This window comes from Triticum aestivum, chromosome 2A (assembly GCF_018294505.1).
Source record: "Triticum aestivum cultivar Chinese Spring chromosome 2A, IWGSC CS RefSeq v2.1, whole genome shotgun sequence".
NCBI classification, from domain to species: Eukaryota; Viridiplantae; Streptophyta; class Magnoliopsida; order Poales; family Poaceae; genus Triticum; species Triticum aestivum.
The window spans coordinates 655,758,702-655,786,553 of NC_057797.1; positions in this window are offsets into that span (position 1 = coordinate 655,758,702).

Below are 27,852 nucleotides of genomic sequence, written 5' to 3' on the forward strand. Positions count from 1 at the left end.
CGCCTCGGCCGTCCTCGCGCCGCCCCTACGCTGGCGAGCCCCGCGCCCTCCGTCCACTCCGGCCACCGCCTCCTTCTTCCACTCCGGCACAAACTCCGGCCAGCCTTTCGGTCATCCTCGAAGTCCACGTCGCCCCGGATCTGGATCTGAGAAGAACCCTAGGGTTGGCCCCTGTTTTTTTCGTCTAAGTCTTTTTCTTGTTCATATTTTCTAGCACTGTTCATCGTATCATAATTCCGCATCCGTAGCTCCGTTTTGGGCGTGCCATATATCAAAATGTTCGTTAGGATGTCCTCTTCATTTTAATCCATTGCACCATGCTTGTTTGAGTCCATCTTGATGCCCTAATGACTGTTGCAAGAGTGCTATAAAATGTTAGTTCCTGATTCTTATCAGTTTATGAGCATTTGTCATTTTTGCCATGTTTATTGTGTGCTGCATATGGACTTGAGCTATACATATGTTTTGGGCTATACCATGCCATCTTTACAGGGGTGTATGCCATGTATTTTTTTATCAACGTGGTTACTAGCACATGATGCAAAGTAGCTCTCGTAATGTTGCTGATTTCAGGAACTTAGAATTTCACTGTCATTTCCCTACTGTTATTTTTATGCCATGTATTCATGTTGCTACGGAGAGATCCATGCTTCTTTTGAGTATGCTCGGTATGGATGATTTTGACATATGGTTATGCTCTATCCATCCATGTCCTTGTTTGCATTTATGGAGTACCCTAGCATGACTCAATCTTGCTCTATTTTTGCTATAAAATGTTCCTGGCAGATTGTTTAGATGTTAATCAATTTTGCCAAGGTTGTTATAGATGATCCATGCATGCTATGAGATGGTTCTTGCCATGGTTAGCTTCTTGCACATGTCTTATTACTGGTAGTATACCTAGCTTGTCATGCAATGCCTTGTGTTGAGTGCATCGAGCTCGCAAACATGCCTACATAACTCTGTTTTTTCCATGTCCAGTTTTCTGCTAAGTCTGAATCTGTTAACGAAACTTGCTATGTTTACATGGGTGCCATCATATCTTCTGATCCTTTTTGGCTTATGGTCAGTAAGTGAGTTTTGTTATATGCTTTGAGTAGATTCATGCCATGTCTTGCGTTGCTATGTCCTGTTCCTGTCGCATGTTGTTATCTTGCTCTAAACATTGCTTCCTGATGTTAATTCCTGGCATGTTGTTATTTTGTCCAAGTCTCTGAAGCTGATATCTTTTGCACTTTTGCCATGCTTGTTTGAACCTGCCCTTGTGTGATTTAGCCGTAGCTCAGTGTTCATCTTTTGTCAAGCATCTTGAGTAGATCACTGCCATGTGCTTGGTTGCTATGTTAGAGTGCAGTAGCTTAGTTTCTTGTTGCATTCTAGATGGCATCGTGCTGTTAATCGCAGATTTGTGCCATTATTGTTTTGCTTGCCATTTGCAAACCGTGCATCCAATTCCGGTGATCTTTATATCGATTTCGACCGAAATCAACTCATATTTCCAGCGGTGCACTTGGTTTGCCAAGTTGAGGCCTGGTCCAATCTTTTCCTTCCAGAGCACGCATATGCATTGCATAGCTCATCCCGCATATCATGCCAGGTTTTGCATCATGTTGCATGCACATTGCAGCGTGGTTGATTGTTGTTTCCTTTGCTTGTGTTCTTGCTTTGGGTAGAGCTGGGAGACGAGTACGTGATCGAGGAACCCATTGAGTACGCTTATGAGGATCAAGCTTACGTCAACTCGGAGAACTTTGCAGGCAAGATGACCATACCCTCGAAATCACTTCTATCTTTGCTTGCTAGTTGCTCGCTCTTTTGCTATGCCGCGATACCTACCACTTGCTTTATCATGCCCCCCATATTGCCATGTCAAACCTCTAACCCACCTTGTCCTAGCAAACCGTTGTTTGGCTATGTTACCGCTTTGCTCAGCCCCTCTTATAGCGTTGTTAGTTGCAGGTGAAGATTTGAGTTTGTTCCTTGTTGAAACATGTTTATTGTTGGGATATCATTATTATATCTTTCTTTACTTTAATGCACCTATATACTTGGTAAAGGGTGGAAGGCTCGGCCTTATGCCTGGTGTTTTGTTCCACTCTTGCCGCCCTAGTTTCTGTCATATCGGTGTTATGTTCCTTGATTTTGCGTTCCTTACGCGGTTGGGTTATAATGGGAACCCCTTGATAGTTCGCCTTGAATAAAACTCCTCCAGCAAGGCCCAACCTTGGTTTTACCATTTGCCACCTAAGCCTTTTTCCCTTGGGTTCCGCGGACTCAAGGGTCATCTTTATTTTAAACTCCCGGGCCAGTGCTCCTCTGAGTGTTGGTCCAACTTGTCAGCCGCCGGTGGCCACCAGGGGCAACTCTGGGTTGGCCTACCGGAAGTTTGGACAATCCGGTGTGCCCTGAGAACGAGATATGTGCAGCTCCTATTGGGATTTGTCGGCACATTCGGGTGGCTTTGCTGGTCTTGTTTTACCATTGTCGAAATGTCTTGTAACCGAGATTCCGAGTCTGATCGGGTCGTCCTGGGAGAAGGAATATCCTTCGTTGACCGTGAGAGCTTGTGATGGGCTAAGTTGGGACACCCTGCAGGGTTTTGAACTTTCGAAAGTCGTGCCGCGGTTATGGGCAGATGGGAATTTGTTAATATCCGGTTGTAGAGAACTTGAAACTTAACTTAATTAAAATGAATCAACAGCGTGTGTAGCCGTGATGGTCTCTTTTCGGCGGAGTCCGGGAAGAGAACACGATCTCATGTTATGCTTGAACGTAAGTAGTTTCAGGATCACTTCTTGATCTTATAGCTTCTCATCCATGCTTTGCTTCTCTTCTCGCTCTCATTTGCGTAAGTTAGCCACCATATATGCTAGTGCTTGCTGCAGCTCCACCTCACTACCTTTTCCTACCTATAGCTTAAATAGTCTTGATCGCGAGGGTGTGAGATTGCTGAGTCCCCGTGACTCACAGATTACTTCCAAAACTAGATGCAGGTGCCGATGATGCCAGTCCAGGGGATGCGACCGAACTCAAGTGGGAGTTCGATGAGGATTCAGGATGTTACTATGTTTCCTTCCCAGACGATCAGTAGTGGAGCCCAGTTGGGGCGATCGAGGATCTTATGCATTTGGGGTTGTCTTTATGTTGGTTCCGTAGTCAGACATTGATTGTATTCTGGATGATGTAATACTATATTTATGTATTGTGTGAAGTGGCGATTGTAAGCCAACTCTTTATCTCTTTCTTATTCAGTACATGGGATGTGTAAAGATTACCCCTCTTGCGACATGCCTACTATGCGGTTATGCCTCTAAGTCGTGCTCCGACACGTGGGAGATATAGCCGCATCGTGGGTGTTACAAGTTGGTAATCAGAGCCTTCCCCGACTTAGGAGCCCCCTGCTTGATCGAATCGTTGGCGTTGTTGAGTCTAGAAAAATGTTTTGAGTCTTATAGGATTATATATATCGGAGAGTAGGATTCTTTTTACTCCTCAGTCCCTTCGTCGCTCTGGTGAGGCCTCCTGACGTAGAGTTTTGACTCTTCTCTTCTCAAATTTCACTAAAAAATTTAGGATCACGCGGGTATCTTGGAATCGTTCCGATGGTTTTGTGACGAGAACATTGTTCTTGGTGCCTCCTGACATTTAGGGGTTGTGGCAGTGTCCCGGGGAGTTGAGCTTCGAGGTGTTGTCATCACAATTTTATCGTTGCAGTTATGGAATACCTGAGTTCGCCGACATCGAAAATCTCTTTTATGCAGTTGTTGGTGAGATAACCTCGACGCCACCCAGTACTGGGGCGGGAGTTCGGGAGTATTGCCATAACTCGTATAACGGATGTTCTTTTCGAAGGTTGAGGTAAATGATTTCCGAAGGTTTCTTGGTTATGTGTTGAAGGATGGATACAGCTGGATGTAGGATTTGCTAGTTTTGGGTGAGATATTATGCTTCCCCTGTATCCCCAACACCTGATTGCATAACCAGGAAAGTTTCGGGAGTTTCATAGGTGGGAATTCATGTAGCTCTAGTATTTCTTCCCGCAGATATTTGGTTTGTGATTGGGTAATCCTTACCAATTATTTGTTCATATTCGTACCTTGTTGATTTTATTCATCTACCTTTATCTAAGTGGCTTCTCAACTTATGGAAGTGTGATCATTTACTTTGGAATTCATTCGTTCATTCTTGTTCGAATGTTAAGGCTATATGTTGCAATTTCGATCCATTGATTCGGCTTGAATATATGCCTTTCAAGATGCTAACGGATGTCACCCTCTTTAGGATGGCTCCTCCAACGCGTTAGAATCTGGAACCACTGCCACCACCTCCACCTCCGAAGGCATGGCAAGCTCTCATGGCCGCCACCAACGCCAACACACAGATGCTTATGCAACTCTTGCAAGAGCGCAACCAAGGAAATCAAGGCCATGGCAACAATCAAGCTCAGTTTGCTACCCTCAACCAGTTCCTCGCAAACCAGCCGAAGTCCTTCAGTAACTGTGTCGAGGCCACAGACGCTGATGATTGGCTCGTGGATATCTGCAAACATTTTGAGTGTAGCAACGTCAGGCCTGAGGACTTTGTCAAGTTTGCTTCGTTCCAACTCAAAGACCAAGCTGCTGAGTGGTATCAACAATACAAAGATTCCATAGGAGGTCGCGTGATTACCTGGGATGATTTCCGCCGAGACTTCAAAGCTCACCACATTCCTCAAAGTGTTGTTGAGAGTAAGCGTGAGGAGTTCCGCAATCTGAAGCAAGGCAGTATGTTTGTTTACCAATACAACATCATGTTTCAGAGGCTCGCTCGCTTCGCCAAACAAGACGTCCCTGATGAGAAGAGCATGATTTATCAATTCAGAGGTGGCCTCAGGGAAGATCTGCAACTAGCTCTCGTGCTTTTTGAGCCGAAACAGTATGATGAGTTCTACAACATGGCACTAAAGCAAGAGGCTGGTCAGCTCAAGTGCGATGCTTCTAAGAAGAGAGTTAGGGATGCAACCCCTTCTTCTTCTTCAACTCAAGTGGCAGCTAAGTAGCAAAAGTATTGGTTGCCTCCTCCTCCTCTGTTCCATGAGCTTTATCAGCAGAAGAGCAAAGGTGGCAATGGATCTTCCCACCCACCCAACCCAGGCTTTCAGAACAAAGCTTCGTCTCATGCTCCAAGGTCAAGTGCTCCGTATTACCGTCTGCTCTCAGAGGTTACATGCAACAAGTGTCAGCAGAAGGGTCACTATGCAAACAAATTCTTCAACCAGAGGCGTCTTCCGCCTCCTCCCCCCGTGAGATCTGCCAGCAATGTAGTGGTCAAGCATAATCCCAAGTTTGCAAAGGTCAACATGATGAACGCAGCCCAGGGAGAGGACTTTTCAGAAGTGATCATGGGTAACCTTCCTGTTAATGATATTCCTGCAAAAGTTCTTTTTGACACTGGTGCATCACTTAGTTTCATCTCAAGACCATTTGCATCTAAGCATGAGTGGGTTTTCCAAGATTTGCCTAGTCCGTTAGCAGTTGTCTCACCGGGTAAATGCTTGCACGCAAGCTACATGGTTCCGGATGTGTCTATCAAGATGGGCGACTATAAGTTTCTGTCTTCTCCTATTGTTCTTGGTGACTCGGATATTGATCTCATTCTTGGCATGGACTGGCTTTCTAAGCACAAGGCTCAGCTTGATTGTGCTACCAGGAAGATTCAATTGACACACTCGTATGAGGATGTGATCATCTATGCCACTCGTGACGATACCATTCGACTGTTTTCTCTCAATAAGAAGGGCGAGTTGAATGCCATCTCTCAGATTCCAGTCATTTGTGAATATCAAGACGTCTTTCTAGAAGAGCTTCCAGGAATGCCTCCTCACCGGCCAGTTGAATTCGTCATCGATCTTGAGCCTGGCACGGAACCTGTTTGCAAACGTCCTTACAAGCTTGGACCAGAAGAGTTGAAGGAGCTGAAGAAACAACTCGATATACAAGAGCGTATGGGTCTGATCTGACCGAGTTCTTCTCCATGGGGTTGTGGTGTTCTTTTTGTCAAGAAGAAAGATGGCATGGACCGACTTTGTGTCGACTACCGTCCATTGAACAAGAAGACCATAAAGAACAAGTATCCACTTCCCAACATCAATGAGCTTTTCGAACAACTCAAAGGTGCTCAAGTATTCTCCAAGCTTGACCTCCGTATGGGCTATCATCAGATTCGCATTCGTGAACAAGATATCCCCAAGACAGCATTCAGAACAAGCTATGGTTCCTATGAATACACTGTCATGTCTTTCGGCCTTGTCAATGCTCCTCCAACGTTCTCTCGCATGATGAACTTCATCTTCAACCCTTACACAAATGACTTCGTCTTGGTATATCTCGGTGATATTTTGGTCTTTTCCAAGAACAAAGAGGATCATGCCAAGCATTTGAGATTGGTGCTGGACAAACTCAGAGAACGTCAGTTCTATGGAAGTTTTCAAAGTGCGAGTTTTGGCTCGATGAGGTTCTCTACCTTGGGCATATCATCTCCGCCAGGGCATAGATGTTAATCCTGAGAAGGTGTCTGCAATTGTGAATTGGGAACCGCCTCAGAATGTGAAGCAGCTCCGCAGTTTCTTGGGCTTGCAAGCTATTGTCGAAGATTCGTTGAGAATTTCTCTAAGATTGCAAAGCCTCTTTCAAACCTCCTCCAGAAGCATGTGAAGTATGTCTGGATGCCTGAATGTGACATCGCTTTCAACACCCTCAAAGAGAAGTTAGTCACAGCTCCAGTTCTGACTCCTCCTGATGAATCCAAACCATTCAAAGTTTTCTGTGATGCTTCTCTGCAAGGTCTCGGTGCTGTGTTAATGCAAGAGAAGAAAGTTGTGGCCTATACCTCTCGTCAGTTGAAGCCCAACGAAAAGAACTACCCCACTCATGACCTCGAGTTGGCGGCAGTTGTCCATGCTCTTTTAACATGGAGACATCTCTTGTTGGGAAGGAAAGTGGACATCTTCACTGATCATAAGAGCCTCAAGTACATCTTCACTCAACCCAACCTCAACCTCAGGCAGACTCGTTGGGTCGAAATGATTCAAGAGTATAATCCGAGTATTGAATATACTCCAGGCAAGGCCAATGTCATTGCTGACGCTTTGAGCAGGAAGGCTTACTGCAACAGTTTGATTCACAAGCCCTTCCAACCGGATCTTTGTGAAGCTTTCCGCAAACTTAATCTCCAAGTTGTTCCTCAAGGATTCCTTGCCAACCTCCAAGTCTCTCCTACTTTGGAAGATCAGATTCATGAGGCACAACTTCTTGATGCAATGGTGAAGAAGGTGAAGAATGGGATTGCTAAGAGCCAACACAAGTACAAGTGATGTCGCCTTGATGACAAAGATACTCTATTCTTCGAGGATCGAATTGTTGTTCCTAAGGGTGACCTTCGTAAAGTCATTATGAACGAGGCTCACAATTCACTCCTATCTATTCATCCTGGAAGTACAAAGATGTACCATGACCTCAAGCAGTCGTATTGGTGGACTCGAATGAAGCGAGAATTGCTCAGTTCATGAATGAATGTGATGTCTGCAGAAGAGTGAAAGCAGAACACCAACGGCCAGCTGGTCTCCTCCAACCTCTTGCCATTCCAGAATGGAAGTTTGACCATATTGAGATGGACTTCGTGACTGGATTTCCCAAGTCCAAGCGTGGCAATGATGCTATCTTTGTTGTCATCGACAAGCTTACTAAAGTGGCTCATTTTCTTCCTATCAAAGAATCTATCACAGCAGCTCAGTTGGCAGAGCTATATACCTCCAGGATTGTCTCCTTGCACGGCATTCCGCAGTTGATATCTTCAGATCGTGGAAGCATCTTTACTTCTAAGTTCTGGGATTCCTTTCAGAAGGCCATGGGCACCAACATTCGCTTCAGCACAGCCTTCCATCCTCAAACTAGTGGACAAGTCGAGCGAGTAAATCAAATTCTTGAAGATATGCTCAGGGCTTGTGTCATTTCCTTCGGTATGAAGTGGGAAGATTGTATTCCATATGCCGAGTTCTCCTACAACAACAGCTTCCAAGCGAGTTCGGGCAGAAAGTGTCGTACTCCTCTTAATTGGTCAAAGACTGGTGAACGCCAACTTCTTGGCAATGACTTGATCACAGAGACTGAAGAAATGTGCAAAGTCATTCGTGAAAATCTCAAAGCCGCGCAATCGCGTCAGAAGAGTTACTATGATAGCAAGCATCGTGACGTGGCTTTCGAGATAGGAGACCATGTCTACCTCTGTGTCTCTCCAATGAAAGGTACTCGTCACTTCGGTATCAAAGGGAAGCTTGCCCCTAGATACGTGGGTCCTTTCAAGATCATTGGCAAAAGAGGCGACCTCACCTATCAACTTGAGCTTCCATCCAACTTTGCAAATGTGCATGATGTGTTTCACGTGTCTCAGCTTCGCAAGTGTTTCAAGACTCCTGACCGCACCATCAACTTCGAAGAGATTGATCTCCAAGAAGACATGTCTTATCATGAGCATCCCGTTGCTATTCTTGAAGAAACTGAGCGCAAGACTCGCAACAAGTCTATCAAATTCATGAAAGTGAATTGGTCACATCATTCCGACTGAGAAGCCACCTGGGAACGCGAGGACCACCTCCGTTCCGAATATCTGGAGTTCTTTCAGTCCTAGATCTCGGGATGAGATCCTTTCGTAGTGGTGTAGTGTTGTAACACCCCGGATGTAACTTACTATATTTGTACTCCAACTCTTGCCATTTTTGGCTCTAAGTTATGATATTCCATCGTGGTTGGGTTTTTGTCTTTGTTTTGCTTTTGTCCATGTCATGCATTTCATATCATGTCATCATAAGCATCGCATTTGCATACGTGTTCATCTCATGCATCCGAGCATTTTCCCCGTTGTCCGTTTTGCGATCCGACGCTCCTACGTCCTCCGGTGCCCCCTTTTATCTCTTTTCGTGTGTGGGTGTTAAAATTTCTCGGAATAGATCGAGATTTGCCAAGCGGCCTTGATACACCACCGGTAGACCGCCTGTCAAGTTTCATGCCATTTGGAGTCTGTTTGTACTCCACGGTTAACCGGGGAATCGTAAAGGCTCGTGTGTGTTGCAGCCCCACACCCCTTCAAAGTAGCCCAAAACCCATCCAAACCCCCTCCATCCTCTCGGTCGATTACGATCGCGTGGCTGAAAACTGCACCTCATTTGGACTCTCCTAGCTCCCCTACCTATAAATATGTGCACCCCTCTCAAATTCCGGATCCCGAAACCCTAACCTAGTCCCTCGCGCCGCCGGACAAAAACCCCCCACTGACGGACGTTGTCCAGCTTCCTCGTCACCGCCACGTGCCGCCTCCTGATTCGCCGCCGCCACCCGTGCGCCGGCCCGGCGGGGCCCAGGCGGGGCCCTCCCAGCCCGGGTCGCCGCCCGCCGCCGCCTGGCACCCGCCCCGCCCCCGAGAGCCTTGCCGCAGCTCCGCCTCCTCCGCCGCCGGAGCACCAGCGCCGGCTGCTCGCCGCCCGCATCGCCGGCCGCCGCCCGTCGCTCCCGCCGCCTCGCGTGTGTGTTGCCGCCGCCTTCCCGTCGCCGGCCTCCTCTGCCGCGTGAGCACGCCGGAGACCTCCTCTCCAAGCTCCGGCCATCTCCTCCCGAGCTCCGGCGAACCCCTTCTCCGGTGATCCTCGAACTCCGCGCCGCCCGGATCTGGATCTGGAAGACTAGGTTGACCCCGAAAAATCTTCTAAGTCCTCAAATATTTACTTTCTGAAGCACTTTTCATCATGCCATAACTCTGCATCCGTAGCTCCGTTTTTGTGCGTGACATATATCAAATTGTTCATCTGGACGTGCTCTTCATTTTGTTCCATTGCACCATGCTTGTTTGAGTCCATCTTGATGCCCTAATGACTGTTGCAAGAGTGCTATAAAATGTTAGGTGCTGATTCTTAGCAGATTATGAGCATTTGTCATTTTTTCCATGATTATTGTGTGCTTCCTATGGACTTGACCTCTACATGTGTTTGGGCTATGCCATGCCATATTTACAGGGGTGTATGCCATGTATTTTTGTGATCAATGTGGTGACTAGCACAAGCATGCAAAGTAGCTCTCGTGATATTGCTGATTCAGGGACTTAGAATTTCACTAAGTCATTTCCCTGCTGTTATTTTAATGCCATGTATTCATGTTGCTAGAGAGTGATCCATGCTTCTTTTGAGCATGTTCAGTAAGGATGATTTTGACATATGGTTATGCTCTATCCATCCATGTCCCTGTTTGCATTTACGGAGTACCCTAGCATGACTCAATCTTGCTCTAATTTTGCTATAAAATGTTCCTAGCAGATTGTTTACGTGTTAATCAATTTTGCCAAGGTTGTTGTAGTTGATCCATGCATGTTATGAGCTTTATCTTGCTTTTCTTCGCTTCTTGAACATGTGTTCTTACTGGGTGTATGCTTAGTTTGACATGCAATGCCTTCTGTTGAGTGCATCGAGCTCGCAAACGCGCCTTCATAATTCTGTTGATGCCATGTCCAGTTTTCTGCCAAGTCTGAATCTGTTAACGAAACTTGCTATGTTTACATGGGTGCCATCATATCTTCTGATCCTTTTTGGCTTATGGTCAATAAGGGACTTTTGTTATATGCTTTGAGTAGATTCATGCCATGCCTTGCGTTGCTATGTCTTGTTCCTGTCGCATGTTTTTATCTTGCTCTAAACATTGCTTCCTGATGTTAATTCCTGGCATGTTGTTATTTTCTCTAAGTCTCTGAAGCTGATATCTTTTGCACTTTTGCCATGCTTGTTTGAACCTGCTCTTGTGTGATTTAGCCGTAGCTCAGTGTTCATGTTTTATCAAGCATCTTGAGTAGATCACTGCCATGTGCTTGGTTGCTATGTTAGAGTGCAGTAGATTAGTTTCTTGTTGCATTCTAGATGGCATCGTGCTGTTAATCGCAGATTTGTGCCATTATTGTTTTGCTTGCCATTTGCAAACCGTGCATCCAATTCCGGTGATCTTTATATCGATTTCGACTGAAATCAACTCATCTTTCCAGCGGCTTACTTGGTTTGCCAAGTTGAGTCCTGGTCCAATCTTTTCCTTCTGGAGCATGCATATGCATTGCATAGCACATCCCGCATATCATGTCATATTTTGCATCATGTTGCTTGCGCATTGCACCGTGGTTGATTGTTGTTTCCTTTGCTTGTGTTCTTGCTTTGGGTAGAGCTGGGAGACGAGTACGTGATCGAGGAACCCGTTGAGTACGCTTACGAGGATCAAGCTTACGTCAACTCGGAGAACTTTGCAGGCAAGATGACCATACCCTCGAAATCACTTCTATCTTTGCTTGCTAGTTACTCGCTCTTTTGCTATGCCACAATAACTACCACTTGCTTTATCATGCCCCCCATATTGCCATGTCAAACCTCTAACCCACCTTGTCCTAGCAAACCATTGTTTGGCTATGTTATCGCTTTGCTCAGCCCCTCTTATAGCGTTGTTAGTTGCAGGTGAAGATTGGAGTTTGTTCCTTGTTGAAACATGTTTATTGTTGGATATCATTATTATATCTTGTTTACTTTAATGCACCTATATACTTGGTAAATGGTGGAAGGCTCGGCCTTATGCCTGGTGTTTTGTTCCACTCTTGCCGCCCTAGTTTCCATCATATCGGTGTTATGTTCCTTGATTTTGCGTTCCTTACGCGATTGGGTTATAATGGGAACCCCTTGATAGTTCGCCTTGAATAAAACTCCTCCAGCAAGGCCCTACCTTGGTTTTACCATTTGCCACGTAAGCCTTTTTCCCTTGGGTTCCGCGGACTCAAGGGTCATCTTTATTTTAAACCCCCGGGCCAGTGCTCCTCTGAGTGTTGGTCCAACTGTCAGCCGCCGGTGGCCACCAGGGGCAACTCTGGGTTGGCCTACGGAAGTTTGGAAATCCGGTGTGCCCTGAGAACGAGATATGTGCAGCTCCTATCGGGATTTGTCGGCACATCCGGGTGTTTTTGTTGGTCTTGTTTTACCATTGTTGAAATGTCTTGTAACCGGGATTCCGAGTCTGATCGGGTCGTCCTGGGAGAAGGAATATCCTTTGTTGACCGTGAGAGCTTGTGATGGGCTAAGTTGGGACACCCCTGCAGGGTTTTGAACTTTTCAAAGCCGTGCCTGTGGTTATGGGCAGATGGGAATTTGTTAATATCCGGTTGTAGAGAACTTGAAACTTAACTTAATTAAAATGAATCAACAGTGTGTGTAGACGTGATGGTCTCTTTTCGGCGGAGTCTGGGAAGAGAACACGGTCTCGTGTTATGCTTGAACGTAAGTAGTTTCAGGATCACTTCTTGATCTTATAGCTTCTCGTCCGTGCTTTGCTTCTCTTCTCGCTCTCATTTGCGTAAGTTAGCCACCATATATGCTAGTGCTTGCTGTAGCTCCACCTCACTACCTTTTCCTACCTATAGCTTAAATAGTCTTGATCGCGAGGGTGTGAGATTGCTGAGTCCCCGTGACTCACAGATTACTTCCAAAACCAGATGTAGGTGCCGATGATGCCAGTCCAGGGGATGCGACCGAACTCAAGTGGGAGTTGGACGAGGATTCAGGACGTTACTATGTTTCGTTTCCAGACAATCAGTAGTGGAGCCCAGTTGGGGCGATCGGGGATCTTATGCATTTGGGGTTGTCTTTATTTTGGTTCCGTAGTCGGACCTTGATTGTATTCTGGATGATGTAATGCTATATTTATGTATTGTGTGAAGTGGCGATTCTAAGCCAACTCTTTATCTCTATCTTTTTCAGTACATGGGATGTGTAAAGATTACCCTCTTGCGACATGCCTACTATGCGGTTATGCCTCTAAGTCATGCTCCGACACATGGGAGATATAGCCGCATCGTGGGTGTTACAGTAGGAAAATGAATGCTCCCTATGGTAGCTTGCGTGATTTCCCTAGATTCTCTCACAGTTACACAAGAAAGTCTTTATATTCAGATTTGCGAGGTTCACTAACACTATCCCACGGCGGGAGTTTACAAGCAGTATTAAAATCCTCTAAGTCCATGGTGTAAGATTTATCATAAAGATCAAACAGGACAGTTTGAGAATTGCATGATCATGTAAATTTAAACCTTCTCACAAATGAATCAGTTAAATAGAGGTACTGCCGACACTTATCTGCCTTGAAGCTCTCCAGATCAGCATTACGCACATATGCGTCAAATTCTTCCTTGATTCCTGCCTGAACCATGAAGTCCTCTGACAGCCATTCACAAGGCCGCACTTGAGCATCCCTTGGTAGTTCATTGTTCGGCTCGCATATTGTGGGCCTGGGTCCTTGCTTCCCTGAGGAACCACCTTGGTACATTTTCCTAAACATATTTCTTCCTCTGAAAAATTTCTGAAATTTTTAGTAACTTAAAATAAAAGTGAACCAAACTCAACCAAATTGATAGCAACTACTCCTACAAGTGCCTAGAGGCTATATCATGCATTAAAACTACTTTTGACCACATAAATTTGACATGGAAGCTCAAGAACAGGGTCACCTAAGCAGCAAAAAATTGCAATAAGTAAATCACTAGAACAAAAACTAATTGGACCATTGGAGGAGTCACATACCATAGAACAATCCCCCAAAGCAGTTTTGTGAATGGAGCTTTGAGCAAGGAGATCGAAAATGGCAGCAAGATGAGCAAGAACTCAGGTTTGAGATGGCTAGTGATTTTTTCTGGAGCAAGACAAAGTGTGTGGGTGCAAGGATAAGTGGAGGGGACCCACATGGGGTCCACGAGGCAGGGGGTGCGCCCGGGGGGTGGGCGCGCCCTCCACCCTCGTGGGCACGTGGCTGCTCCCCCAGCTATGTTCCTAGTGCCAGATATTCTCAAATATTCTAGAAAAAATCATATTTCATTTTCAGGGCATTTGGAGAACTTTTATTTTTGGGGTATTTTTTATAGTATGGATAATTCAGAAAATAGACAGAAAATACTATTTTTGCTTTATTTAATATAAATAACAGAAAGTAAAAAGAGGGTATAGAGAGTTGTGTTTTCTAACTTCATCCATCTCATGCTCATCAAAAGGAATCCACTAACAAGGTTGATCAAGTCTTGTTAACAAACACATTCCGAATCGCATGCAACCGGAGAAATTTCGAATAACACTAGGTTACCTCAACGGGGATATGCATGTCCCCAACAATAAGAATATCATATTTCTTCCTGACAGTAGGAAGAGGAAATTCAAAACCTCCAATTGTGATTGTTGAAAACTTTCCAATAGAATTGATACTGTGGACTTGAGGTTGTTTCCTCGGAAAGTGTACCGTACGCTCATTACCATTAACATGAAAAGTGACATTGCCTTTGTTGCCATCAATAACAGCCCCTGCAGTATTCAAAAAGGGTCTACCAAGGATAATCGACATACTATCGTCCTCGGGGATATCAAGAATAACAAAGTCCGTTAAAATAGTAATGTTTGCAACCACAACATGCACATCCTCACAAATACCGACAGGTATAGCAGTTGATTTATTAGCCATTTGCAAAGATATTTCAGTAGGTGTCAACTTATTTAAATCAAGCCTATGATATAAAGAGAGAGGCATAACACTAACACCGGCTCCAAGATCACATAAAGCAGTTTTAACATAGTTTCTTTTAATGGAGCATGACATAGTTGGTACTCTGGGATCTCCTAGTTTCTTTGGTATTCCACCCTTAAAAGTGTAATTAGCAAGCATGGTGGAAATTTCAGCTTCCGATATCTTTCTTTTATTAGTAACAATATCCTTCATGTACTTAGCATAAGGGTTCATTTTAAGCATATCAGTCAAACGCATACGCAAAAAGATAGGTCTAATCATTTCAGCAAAGCGCTCAAAATCCTCATCATCCTTTTTCTTGGATGGTTTAGGAGGAAAAGGCATGGGTTTCTGAACCCATGGTTCTCTTTCTTTACCGTCCTTCCTAGCAACAAAGTCTCTCGTATCATAACGTTGATTCTTTGATTGTGGGTTATCAAGATCAACAGCAGGTTCATCTCCACATCATTGTCATTGCTAGGTTAAGCATCAACATGAACATCATCCTTAACATTATCACTAGGTTCATGTTCATTACTAGATTGTGTTTCAGCATCAGAAATAGAAATATCATTGGGATTCTCAGGTGTGTCAACAATAGGTTCACTAGAAGCATGCAAATCCTATCATTTTTCTTTTTCTTCTTCTTAGAAGAACTAGGTGCATCTACATTAGTTCTCTGAGAATCTTGCTCAATTCTCTTAGGGTGGCCCTCGGGATACAAAGGTTCCTGAGTCATTTTACCACCTCTAGTCATGACTCTAACAGCATTATCATTTTTATTATTATTTAATTCATTGAGCAAATCATTCTGAGCTTTAAGCACTTGTTCTACTTGAGTGGTAACCATAGAAGCATGTTTACTAATAAGTTTAAGTTCACCTTTAACTCTAGACATATAATCACTCAAGTGTTCAAGCATATCAGCATTGCATTTCAATTGTCTACCAAAATAAGCATTGAAGTTTTCTTGTTTAACCATAAAGCCATCAAACTCATCCAAACATTGGCTAGCAAACTTAGTAAATGGGATTTCGCATTTATCAAATCTATATAGAGAATTTACCTTTACTACCTGTGTCGGGTTATCAAGACCATGTATTTCTTCAATAGGTGGTAAGTTCTTAACATCTTCAGCTTTAATACCTTTTTCTTTCATAGATTTCTTTGCCTCTTGCATATCTTCAGGACTGAGAAATAGAATACCCTTTTTCTTCGGAGTTGGCTTAGGAGTTGGTTCAGGAAGTGTCCAATTCTTTTCATTAGTCAACATATTATTCAATAGTAATTCAGCTTGATCAACAATTCTTTCCCTGAAAACACAACCAGCACAACTATCCAGGTAGTCTCTGGAAGCATCGGTTAGTCCATTATAAAAGATATCAAGTATTTCATTTTTCTTGAGAAGATGATCAGGCAAAGCATTAAGTAATTGGAGAAGCCTCCCCCAAGCTTGTGGGAGACTCTCTTCTTCAATTTGCACAAAATTATATATTTCCCCTAAAGTAGCTTGGTTCTTATGAGCGGGGAAATATTTAGCAGAGAAGTAATAAATTATATCCTAGGGACTAAACACACAACCAGGATCAAGAGAATTAAACCATGTTTTAGCATCACCCTTTAATGAGAACGGAAACAACTTAAGGATAAAGTAATAGTAAGTTTTCTCATCATGAGTAAACAGGGTGGCTAAATCATTTAATTTAGTAAGATGTGCCACAACAGTTTCAGATTCATAGCCATAAAAAGGATCAGATTCAACCAAAGTAATTAACTCAAGATCGACAGAGAAATCATAATCCTTATCAGTAATAAAGATAGGTGATGTAGCAAAAGCAGGGTCATATTTCATTCTAGCATTCAAAGACTTTTCTTTAAGCTTAGCTAATAATTGCAAGCCAAGAAGTCTCTAGCAGTTTCCTCATCCATAACATAACCCTCAGGCACAACAGGCAATTAATATCTAGGGGGAGAATCTTCATCATCACTTTCATCAATATTATCAGATTCAATAATTTCATTCTCTCTAGCCCTAGCAAGTTGTTCATCAAGAAATTCACCTAGTGGCACAATAGTATCAAGCATAGAAGTAGTTTCATCATAAGTATCATGCAAAGCAGAAGTGGCATCATCAATAACATGCGACCTATCAGAATCAATAGCATGTATGGGTGTCGCAATTTTACTCAAAACAGAAGGTGAATCAAGTGCACAGCTAAATGGCAGTTCCTTACCTCCCCTCGTAGTTGAGGGGAAAATCTTGGTTCTTTTATCTTTCAAGTTCTTCATAGTGACCGGCAGATATAAATCGCAAGTGACTCAAAGAATAGAGCTATGCTCCCCGGCAACGGCGCTAGAAAATAGTCTTGATAACCCACAAGTATAGGGGATCGCAACAGTTTTCGAGGGTAGAGTATTCAACCCAAATTTATTGATTTGACACAAGGGGGGCCAAAGAATATTCTCAAGTATTAGCTATCGGATTTCGGGTTCCGGCAGACCCTTGAGGTTCGAACACTGGGGTGCACGCAGAGATCTCTCCCCTACCGATCTACGTCTGATCTCCTCGCGTGATCTAAGCTGGAAACAATGAACAACACAAGGGACACGAGGTTTATACTGGTTCGGGCCACCATTGTGGTGTAATACCCTACTCCAGTGTGTGGTGTGGTGGATTGCCTCAGGGGCTGATGATGAACAGTACAAGGGAAGAACAGCCTCGCGAGAGGTGTTCTTGAGCTGGTGCGATGAAATGCTAGGGTGAGTTCAGTCGCCTCTCTCTCTCTCTCTCTCTGCTAGGGCTCTACCAGATTTCAAGATGTCCCTCTACTCTGTGTGGCTAGTTCTATTTATAGAGGCCCTGGGCCTCACCCCAAATAATGAGCAGGAAGGGTGCCAACAATTGGCCATTTTGAAGGGGAACATCTAGTACAAGTTATCCTAACCAAAGGTGGTCTTCGGCTGCCAAAAGTACTCGTGATGACGTCGTCTTGGGCTCCACGGTGACCTCCGTCCTGCCGCTCTGCTGGTCTTGGTCTCGTTGCACCGGAATGGTAACCTTTGCCTGATGCCTTGGCCTGTGCTTGCCCCCTTTGCACCAAAGGGGAAACAAGGACACTGCGCAGGTCGGCGCCCGCCTGGCACCCGCCTGGTCTCGAACGTCATGGCTTGCGTCATGGGCTCCTCGCGAGGTACCCCTGCCTTGATCTCTCCGCCTCCTCACGAGGCCGCCTGACGAGGCTGCCTCTGAGGAAGCTCTCTGTCGTCCGCCCCGCGAGGCTTGGCCCCTCGCGAGGGTATTGAGCTTGAGCTGATGAAGATGGTCCGCGCTGGGTCCCCACTTGAGCCATGCTGCAGGCCACAGACAGGCAAGTCTGGGGACCCCTATTCCCAGAACACCGGCAGTAGCCCCTGGGCCCAAGGCGCGCCCGGGCTTGGCCCAGCAGGAAAGCGAAGGGGCAAGCGTGAAGTGCCGCGTGGCGATTGATTGGACGTGGGCGTATGCGCTTCCCCATGATGCCTCGGCGACCGCACGACTTGACAAGTCCCTGCATGAGAGAAACCGGTCATGATTACTTGCGATCATGGTGCTCGGCGGTTGGCCTCCTCCGGCTATAAGTACGGGGCTAGGCGAGCCCCTTAAGTCCATCCCTTCCAGCTGCTCCTTTCCTTCTTCTTCCTTGTTCTTGCTCCTCCTTACGCCAATGGCACCAATCCGCCAGTTCTCTGCAGAAGAGAAGGGAAAGGCCCCCCGAGAGGGTCCTGACCCACTTCCGCTGAAGAAGCGGCTGGTCCTCTGCCACCGAGACGAGGGTGCTCAGTAGGAGGCACCGAGGCCCGGTACGAGCGGCCGACGCCTGGGTTTCCGCCGCCCTTGCACGCCCGCGTCGTAGGTCCTGGGGGAGATGGCATCGAGCAACATCGACGGTGCCGCCGTTGATGCCGGCGAGTCACGGTGGTGCGCATCGTTCCTCCTGGAGTCCACGCCGAGCGCTCCTCTCGCGAGCTCGTGCTCCACACCGCCATGCCTCCAAGCTCTTGGATTCGCCTTCCTCCTTCCTTCGCCTTTGAGATTCCGCCGAGCGGGGCTCTGGAGCTCTGGATGCAGCATGTTAACTACAGCACCCTTGCGACCGGAGCGGAGGTCGCGGTCGTCGCTCCGGGGAAGGTCTTCATGACCCGGGGCTGGGGCGAAATCGCCCGGGTCTGCCGGACGGTAGGCGCCCTCGTAATTCATCTTGAATACGATGACGCCTCCTTGATGTTCTTCAAGGTCTTCGATGCTGAAGGACGCCGGCTGGAGTGCTGCCCCAGGGAGAGCAGCAGGGGCGACGAACTAGCAAGGACCTGGCCTGCCCATCGGCCCTCCAGCAACTCCTCAGGCAGCAGTGGAGGAGATGGGGAATTCAGCGGCTCCCCCGAGCTCCTCGCGACTCCGGAGACGAGCGACGACAACTACGAGCCCCCGAGCTCGTGCGGTGCTCAGAGCGGGGCGGCTGCGTCCAGCCGCCGACGCCACTGATCTGGATGGGGTTGGCATCGATGTTGGGCAGCCCACTGTTGATGATGGCGTCCCTTGCGGCGGTGCGGGCGATTAGCGTTCCTTAGGATTAGTACTCTTGTTCCCTGCAAGGAATCGAAGCAACACCCCGTGGGGGTATGTAAGGCGTATGCCATGTCTTTTATGAATATTATATCCTTAATATGAATCAATGTGAGGTGCTTGTCCTATCTCAGCTCGGCTCCCCCTTTCTATCCTCGCGAGGACTTGGCGCTCTACGCTGACAGGTCCCAGTCCCCAGGCAGGCTTCAGCAGTCGCTGGTATGCCAGGTCGCGATGCCGTGGTCAAGGCCAGGAGGTGAGTGGCCCGAGGTCCGGTAAGAGCCCCCGAGTCGCGATGCTCAGGAGGTCCCCTTTAGTGCTCAAGCAGCCCTCGCTGGGCGAGAAAGGAAGGTAACGTCGTCGTGACAGAGCCGCACTAGGTGAGGGTTTTGCGCTGCATTGGTCCAACTCTTGTAAGGGCGTGACTTATCTCTTGAGTTTGGTGTAGTTCCTCGATGAAGCGCCTAGCCCGAGCGGTGGCAGCTGAGGCGCTGCTGGGTTAGGTCCCCGCGAGCTTCCTCCCACTCCCCCGCATTTTCCTTAATGCTCTACGTCCTCAGGTCCCGGCCCTCGAGCAAGCTCAGCCGCCGCTGGTATGACAGGTCGCGATGCCGTGGGTCAAGGCCAGGGGGTGAGGGCTGGAGAGCCAGTAGGAGCCCATGAGTCATGATGCTCAGGCGCCCTCCTTTTAACGTTCAAGCGGTACGTGCTAGAGAGAGGGAGATGCAGCTCGCGACATCCCTAGCGTTGCTCCTGGAGTAGGTCCTGCACACCAATCATGAAGAGAAACAAGACCTATTATTATGGTTGCCGGCCAGCCTTTGGTCGCTCCGGGAGAGTGATTGGGGCACTAAGGGCCTGGTGAGGTGGCGCCTTGCGGGGCTGCCGCGGCCAGAGCTCGACCACTCAGATTTATCAGCGTTGCAGGGACGGACCCGTGCGCAGATGTCGTGCCAGAGCGAGCAGCTCCATAGGTAGGCGTCAGTCGAGCGGGCGATCAGGTCGGGTATGTTAAGCACGCAGGAGGAAATTCATTTTAAGTAGACGCGGGAAAGCAAACGCAACTGGGCCAGGCCCGAGCAGCTCGGGGATGATGCAGCCCGAGGGGCGCCCCCAACAAGGTAAATAAAGAGCATAAGCAAAAAGGATACATGCCGCAGGGATGGACCCACGCGGCCTGGGAATGATGTGGCCCTGTGGGCGCTCCCAGCTAAAAGCGGAACTTAGAAAGATGTCACCTGGTGCCGTTGAAGATGAAGTGATGCTGAAGAAGTGGACGATGCGCGATGAAGACGTCGATCCTTATGAGCCCCCAGGCCCAGGAGCCTCAGGAGGCTCCGGGGCACTGGTGGGTTTCCGAGGGCCTTCTCCATCTCCGCCAAGACCGCACCATGCCTAACCTCCTGAGCCTCCAGAGTGCTCCTCAGCAGGCGCTGATGGGCGGCGACCGCGTTCGGCAGGCCGAAAGGCATGCGAACGTAGCTGTGAGGTGGACCCTCACAACACCCCACGCGCGAAGGCCAGAGGCGCTCGAGAGACGGGGCTCGGTTGAGCCCTAGCACGTTAATGCAGATGTGCAGCCCACCATCCTCACCTGGATGTGGGGTTACGGTGGGCAGGCGGCGGCTGCCGCGCATGACTCTCGATTCCTGTAGTTCCTGGGTGTTCCTTGCGATGAACTCCTGTGGGCTTGGTCTTCCTTGCCTTGTACCTTCCTAGGGGAAACGTGCCTGGAAGCACCCCTCCAAGTGGTGCCCGAGCGCCTCCCTCACGACCTCGGCAAGGTCGGGGGCTCTCCAAGAGAGAGCCCCCGAGCCCCGCCTGAGGAGGGCGCCGGGCGCGCCTTCCTATGCGAGAGAGGGTGGCACTCCCTGATTGGGCGCAGGCGCCTGCCTCCTGATGGCTTGGGCCAGGCAAAACCTTCTTCTTCTTAAGGGTCGCCTCAGGAAGTCTTCCGTTCCTATGGTCCGGGTCTTTGATTGCTGCGGCTTGGAACGCGCGCTCGAGCGAACACACTGCATCCCTTTCTTCACAGGCTACGGTGATGACTCCACCGCTTCCTGGCATCTTGAGGACATTGTATCCATGGTGAGTCACTGCCATGAACTTGGCCAGGGCTGGGTACCCGAGGATGGCGTTGTATGGCAGACGGATGTGGGCGACGTCGAAGTCGATGAGCTCGGTGCGGTAGTTGTTGCGCTGCCCGAAGGTGACTGGAAGGCGAACCTGCCCTATTGGAACAGTGGAACCATCAGTGACTCCTGAGAATGGCTTGGTTGGCTAAAGCTGATCGTACGGCACTTGGATATTGCCGAACATCTCGACGGACGGGACGTTGGGTCCTGCTCCGACGTCAATGAGGGTCCTGGTGACCTGCACGTTGCTGATGACTGGGGAGCAAAGCATAGGGAGGACTCCGGCCGTTACCGCGCACTTGAGCTGATCCGCTGAGCTGAAAGTGATAGCTCACGCAGACCACCTGGGAGGGCGCGTGGCCTCAAGCTTGGGGAGGACTGCATTCACCTCGCGAGCAAACTTCTTGAAGATGCGTTGTGAGGTTGGGCCTGCACGCCACCCAAGATGGAAGCGATTGCGTGCGGCTCCTGGAAGCCCCCAGCCCCCTCATCTTGATGTTGGTCTTCGTTCCTCCTTGGCGGTGGTGGCAGAGGAGGAAGGCCTGCGTTGCCGTGCGGGTGATCCTCACGAGGCTGATCTCTCCAGCCTCCCTCACGAGGCTGGTCCTGCCAGCGGTCCTCGCGAGGTCAGTCACGCCACCCTTGGCGAGGGCCACGGTCTTCCCATCGTCCGCCACCTCTTCCTCCTCCTCGGCCATAGCCCCTATCGTTGCGCTTGGGGAGACGGCCGACACGTCCATCCTCACGGCCCTGAGCTCTTGACATTCGTTGGTGTTGTGGGTGTGGAGGTCGTGGTACACGCAGTACCGGCTGCCCTTGGATGACTCAGGCTGATCCCTGTCTCGCTTGGTGTCCGGCTCCGCTGCAAGCATGGCATCCCCCTTGCGCTTCACGTCCTTGGCCTTGGGCTTTTTCTCTTCTGGATCGGCAGCCGGGAGTTCGAGGAGGGAAAGGCGCCCTTTCTCAGCCCTGGTGCACTTGGTCGCCAAATTGAACAGCTCCAGGGATGTGCACAGGTCTTCATGGATTGCTAGCTCCTCCTTCATCTTGATGTCGCGTACGCCATCAGAGAAGGCCGAGATGATGGCTTCTTTAGTCACCTTGGAGATCTTGAGGCGAGCGTTGTTGAAGTGCTGGATGTATTTCTGCAGGGTCTCCCCTTGCTACTGCTTGATGCGGCACAGATCGCTCACGGCCGGGGGCCGGTCGCGAGTGCCCTGGAAGTTGGCGATGAAGCGAGTGCGCATCTCATCCGAGGAGGAGATCGTGCCAGGGCCAGGTTCAGGAGCCAGATGCGGGCCCCATCCTTGAGAGCCATGGGAAACCAGTTCTCCATGACCCTTTCGTCTCCGTTGGCGGCTTCGATGCACAGCTCGTAGAGCTGTAGGAATTCCGCGGGGTCCGTCGTGCCATCGTAGCGAGGGGGCAGGTCAGGCTTGAACTTGCCTGGCCATGCGACACCGCGTAGCTCGGGGGTGAGGGCACGGCAGCCTGCTGTGGCCACCGATGCCTTTTGCTGGTACTGGGCTTGCTCCTGGGGATTACCGCGCGCCGCTGCTTGGAGCAGCGTGGGGTCTTGGCGTGGAGGTGCAGGGACGCGATCTTGGCGCGCCGGCGCTGGGAGCGCGCGAGCACCTTCTTAGGGATGTGGGATCTCTTGGCAGCTCCCTTCTTCCTGCGCAGGCGCCAGACATGGAGGGTCCCGTCCTGGAGCTGCACGCCTTGGAGCCAGGGCGCCTTCTTAGGGAGGAGGTGGTGGAGGCACCTCCTGATCCTTGCCTCTTGCGCGGAATGGAGGGCGAGGCAGCGAGAAGGATGGCAAGGGGGAGCCCCCTGCGGCGCTGACGAGCTTGGTGATGCGGGCGAGCCAGTCTTCGTAGAGGTCATCGACGAGGCGGTAGTGCAAGAGCTCTCTTGTCAGGAGCAACGCAGCGTGCGCGTCCGTGGGGGCGCGACGGGCGTGGGATGACGAAGCGGCTGGAGTCAGTGACGGTGTGGCGGTGCGGCCTTCCCGCCGTACCGAAGGATGCTGGGACGAGGCCTGCTGCTCGTTCCCCGCCGGGCCGGTGGCGGCGTTGGCGGCAGGCAACGGGGAACGGCGAGGGCGTCCGCCAACGGGCGTCGTCTGGGCGACGCGGGTGGCAAGAGCAGCCCGGCGCTCGGCGCGAGCCCGACGAGCGTCAGCCATGGACACGACGGAAGATCACACGCGAACAGCGAAAGAAAGATTCCGGCGCACCCCTACCTGGCGCGCCAAATGTCAGATTTCAGGTTTCGACAGACCCTTGAGATCGCTCACGGCACGGAGATCTCTCCCCTACCGATCTACGTCCGATCTCCTCGCGTGATCTAAGCTAGAAACAACGAACAACACAAGGGACACGAGGTTTATACTGGTTTGGGCCACCATTGTGGTGTAATACCCTACTCCAGTGTGTGGTGTGGTGGGTTGCCTCAGGGGCTGATGATGAACAGTATAATGGAAGAACAGCCTCGCGAGAGGTGTTCTTGAGCTCGTGTGATGAACTGCTAGGGTGAGTTCAGTCGCCTCTCTCTCTCTCTGCTAGGGCTCTACCAGATTTCTAGATGTCCCTCTACTCTGTGTGGCTAGTTCTATTTACAGAGGCCATGGGCCTCTCCCCAAATAATGAGCGGGAAGGGTGCCAACAATTGGCCATTTTAAAGGGGAACATCTAGTACAAGTTATCCTGACCAAAGGTGGTCTTTGGCTGCCAAAAGTACTGGTGATGACGCCGTCTTGGGCTCCACGGTGACCTCCGTCCTGCCGCTCTACTGGTCTTGGTCTCGTTACACCGGAATGGTAACCTTTGCCCGATGCCTTGGCCTGTGCTTGCCCCCTTTGCACCAAAGGGGAAACAAGGACACTGCACAGGCCGGCGCCTGCCTGGCGCCCGCCTGGTCTCGATCATCATGGCTTGTGTCACGGGCTCCTCGCGAGGTACCCTTGCCTTGATCTCTCCGCCTCCTCACGAGGCCGCCTAACAAGGCTGCCTCTGAGGAAGCTCTCTATCGTCCGCCCCGCGAGGCTTGGCCCCTCGCGAGGGTCTTGAGCTTGAGCTGATGAAGATGGGCTGTGCTGGGGCCCCACTTGAGCCACGCCGCAGGCCGCAGGCAGGCAAGTCTGGGGACCCCCGTTCCCAGAACGCCGACATTAGCAGCTGAGTTGTCAATTCAACCACACCTGGATAACTTAATATCTGCAATAAGGTATTTAGTAGCAAATTAATATGATAGTAACGGTAACAGTGGTAAAAGTAACTGTAGCAGTTTTGGTTTCATAGTGATTGTAACAGTAGTAACAGAAAAGTAAATAAGCGAAGAACAATATGTGAAAAGCTCGTGGGCATTGGACCAATGATGGATAATTATGTCGAATGCGATCAATCATGCAACAGTTATAACATAGGGTGACACCGAACTAGCTCCAATTCATCAATGTAATGTAGGCATGTATTCCGAATATAGTCATATGTGCTTATGGAAAAGAACTTGCATGACATCTTTTGTCCTACCCTCCCGTGGCAGCGGGATCCTATTGGAAACTAAGGGATATTAAGGCCTCCTTTTAATAGAGTACCGGACCAAAGCATTAACACATAGTGGATACATGAACTCCTCAAACTACGGTCATCACCGGTAAGTATCCCGATTATTGTCACTTCGGGGTTAATGGATCATAACACATAATAGGTGACTATAGACTTGCAAGATAGGATCAAGAACTCACATATATTCATGGAAACATAATAGGTTCAGATCTGAAATCATGGCACTCGGGCCCTAGTTACAAGCATTAAGCATAGCAAAGTCATAGCAACATCAATCTAAAAACATAGTGGATACTAGGGATCAAACCCTAACAAAACTAACTCGATTACATGATAAATCTCGTCCAACCCATCACCGTCCAGCAAGTTTGTGATGGAATTACTCATGCACGGCGGTGAGCATCATGAAATTGGTGATGGAGGAAAGTTGATGATGACGATGGCGATGGATTCCCCTCTCCGGAGCCCCGAACGGACTCTAGATCATCCCTCCCGAGAGAGTTTAGGGCTTGGTGGCGGCTCCGTGTCGTAAAACGTGATGAATCCTTTTCTCCTATTTTTTCTCCCCGAAAGTGAATATATGGAGTTGGAGTTGAGGTCGGTGGAGCATCAGGGGGCCCACGAGGCAGGGGGCGCGCCGAGGGGGGTAGGCGCGCCCCCCACCCTCGTGGACAGGGTGTGGGCCCCCTGACGTGGATCTTTTCGCCAGTATTTTTTATATATTCCAAAAATAATCTCCATTGATTTCAGGTCATTCCGAGAACTTTTATTTTTGCACAAAAATAACACCATGGCAATTCTGCTGAAAACAACGTTAGTCCGGGTTAGTTCCATTCAAATCATGCAAGTTAGAGTCCAAAACAAGGTCAAAAGTGTTTCTAAAGTAGATACGACGGAGACGTATCAGTCACCACCAGTCTTTGGCAGGCGAAGACCACCTTTTGTCAGGATAGCTTGTACTAGTTGTCCCCTTCAAATTTGATCGTTGTTGGATCCCTTCCCTCCTAACATTTGGGAAGAGGACCAAAGCCTCTATAAATAGGGCTAGCCACCACCGTAGTAAGGGACGGATCATTCGGACCATCCTCACACACACCAGCTCATTGAGCTCAAGAACACCTCTCCTCAGGAGGCAATTCATCCATTGTGCTAGTTCATCCTAGCCCTCGAGGCAATCCACCACCACACTGGAATAGGGTATTACACCACAATGGTGGCCCGAACCAGTATAAACTTCTGTGCCTCGTGTTCCTTGGGTTCGTCGAGCTAGGACGTGGGATTGTCGATCGAGCGAACTAGCGAGGAGGGATACTTCGTGCGCACCCTAGTGTTCGAACTCAAGGATTAGCCGGAACCCATGATCCGACACACCTGTGTGCGAAGCACGTCGGTAGAACCAGTCTCATGAACGCGGTCATTTAATGTCGGTCTGGGCCGCTTCATCCAACAATACCGTGGAATCAAAGTAAGATCTTGGTGGTAAGTAGTATGACTATTATCGCCCACAACTCTTTGTGTTCTACTCGTGCATATAACATCTATGAATAAACCTAGCTCGGATGCCACTGTTGGGGAACGCAGTATTTTAAAAAATTTCCTATGATCAAGCAAGATCAATCTAGGAGATGCATAGGAACGAGAGGGGAGAGTGTGTCCATGTACCCTCGTAGACCGGAAGTGGAAGCGTTATGTAATGCGGTTGATGTAATTGAACGTCTTCACGATCCAACCGATCCAAGTAACGAACGTACGGCACCTTCGTGTTCAGCACATGCTCAGCACGATGACGTCCCTTGAGATCTTGATCTAGTTGAGGATGAGGGAGAGTTCCGTCAGCACAACGGCGTGACGATGGTGATGATGAAGTTACCGGCGCAGGGCTTCACCTAAGCACTACGACGATATGACCGAGGTGTTGAACTGTGGAGGGGGCACCGCACACGGCTAAGAGATTGTCTGTTGTGCTATTGGGGTGCCCCCTAGCCACATATATAAAGGAGGAAGGGAGAGAGGAGGCCAGCCAGGAGGTGTGTGCCAGGGGGGAGTCCTACTTGGACTCCTAGTCCAAGTAGGATCCCCCCTTTTCCTTTCTTCCACCGGAGGGAAAGGAAGGAGGGGAGAAGGAGAATGAAGGAGGGGGCACACCCCCACCCCTTGTACAATTCGGTTTGGGCAGGGGGAGGCGCGCGCCACCTCGTGGCCCTTCTTCACTCTCTCCATTAAAGCCCACTAAGGCCCATTAACTTCCCCGGGGGGTTCCGGTAACCTCCCGGTACTCTGGAAAAATGCATGAACTACTTGGAACCATTCTGATGTCCAAATGCAACCTTCCAATATATGAATCTTTACCTTTCAACCATTTCGAGACTCCTCGTCATGTCCGTGATCTCATCCGGGACACCGAACAAACTTCGGTCATCAAATCACATAACTCATAATACAAATCGTCATCGAACGTTAAGCGTGCGGACCCTGCGGGTTCGAGAACTATGTAGACATGACCGAGACACATCTCCGGTCAGTAACCAATAGCAGAACCTGGATGCTCATATTGGCTCCTACATATTCTATGAAGATCTTTATCGCTCAAACCGCATAACAACATACGTCATTCTCTTTGTCATCGGTATGTTACTTGCCCGAGATTCGATCGTCGGTATCATCATACCTAGTTCAATCTCGTTACCGGCAAGTCTCTTTACTCATTTCGTAATGCATCATCCCGTAACTAACTCATTAGTCACATTGCTTGCAAGGCTTATAGTGATGTGCATTACCGAGAGGGCCCAAAGATACCTCTCCGATACACATAGTGACAAATCCTAACCTCGATCTATGCCAACTCAACAACCATCGGAGACACATGTAGAGCATCTTTATAATCACCTAGTTACGTTGTGACATTTGATAGCACACAAGGTGTTCCTCCGGTATTCGGGAGTTGTATAATCTTATAG